The 1089-nt window shown below is 34.1% G+C and overlaps 1 protein-coding gene across 1 annotated transcript in view; it reads right to left on the bottom strand.

Moving 5' to 3' along the window:
* LOC106868670 (uncharacterized) overlaps nt 1–503 on the bottom strand; it is a 41004-nt gene extending 40501 nt beyond the window's left edge. The window contains exon 1 of the mRNA XM_014914046.2: nt 357–503. The gene's annotated coding sequence lies outside the window, so the exon portion shown is untranslated. The remainder of the gene's footprint in view (nt 1–356) is intronic.
* Nucleotides 504–1089: the final 586 nt, after the last annotated feature.

Here is a 1089-nt window from a genome sequence, read left to right as displayed (position 1 = left end):
CCCCCCCCCGCCGGTTTTTATATAGATCCACAGGGTAAACCTAACCCTAACTCAAACCCTAACCCTAACCCTAACCCTGACCGTAACTCTAACCCTGACCCTAACCCTAACCCTAACACTAGTTTTGTGAGATTTGGCTGTTATTTCTAGCATGTAAATAGCCTGCTTGGTGGGGGGGGGGTTGAAATTTTTCAAACAATTTTTTTTCAGAATCGGAATCTCCATAGCCTAAAACGTGGGATTCCGTAAAAAAAATTAATAAATAAGGGGGGAAAGGTTCAGATTACATATAGTCCGTCTCCGCCTTTTTTTTTTCTGAAATAATTATTGCTGAATAAAATTAATAAATCAATTACCTGTAAATATGAATAGAAGTATGAAAAACACTTGATGAATGATATGTTCCTTTAGAAAACTTTTCGCTAATTGAGATTCCAGCACAACTCCAGCAATAAACACGTGGATGGAAATCAACCAACCAAATTGCTGCGTCAAAAATAAATAAATAAATAAAATCTTTAACTCGACAGAAGAATTTATCTTCTCACACCAACCTTTTACTGTTTTATTTATTATATTTGTAATAAGGTCGATATACTTTCAAAATAACATCAATACCAAACCTCGAGTAAACTATCTTCCTTTCATTTAAAATATATAATTGTATAGACCAATTAAAAAACTGTTTTAATTCATATTTTATAGGCTAGATTGTGTTTTATCACCATTATTTTTTAATGCAAATATTTAAGTTACAGTGGGCGTGTTGGAACCAAGTGGTTGTGTCTCTGAATACTGTGAACTAAGTCGGAGTACGTATGAACTTAATAAGCACGGGGCTACATATAATTCATTACTTTACAGGACTGTGCGCTATTCAATATTATTATTACTTTTCAATTTAAGCCAATTGTTACTTTATATAAACTTTTAAAGATAAAAATCATACTGGAAATTAAGATTATCTACTACTGGGAACTGACCTACAGGCAATCCAGTATGCGTGTGTATTATTAGGATGCTGGCTTTTATTAAAAGCTAAGGTCGGTCAGAGAGTGACCAATGGTTTCGCCCCTGTAAAGCGCTTAG

Source organism: Octopus bimaculoides, chromosome 11 (genome assembly GCF_001194135.2).
Source record: "Octopus bimaculoides isolate UCB-OBI-ISO-001 chromosome 11, ASM119413v2, whole genome shotgun sequence".
In the NCBI taxonomy this organism is placed as follows: Eukaryota; Metazoa; Mollusca; class Cephalopoda; order Octopoda; family Octopodidae; genus Octopus; species Octopus bimaculoides.
The sequence above is the reverse complement of the archived record's forward strand: the minus strand, read 5'-3'. Positions and strand labels throughout refer to the sequence as shown.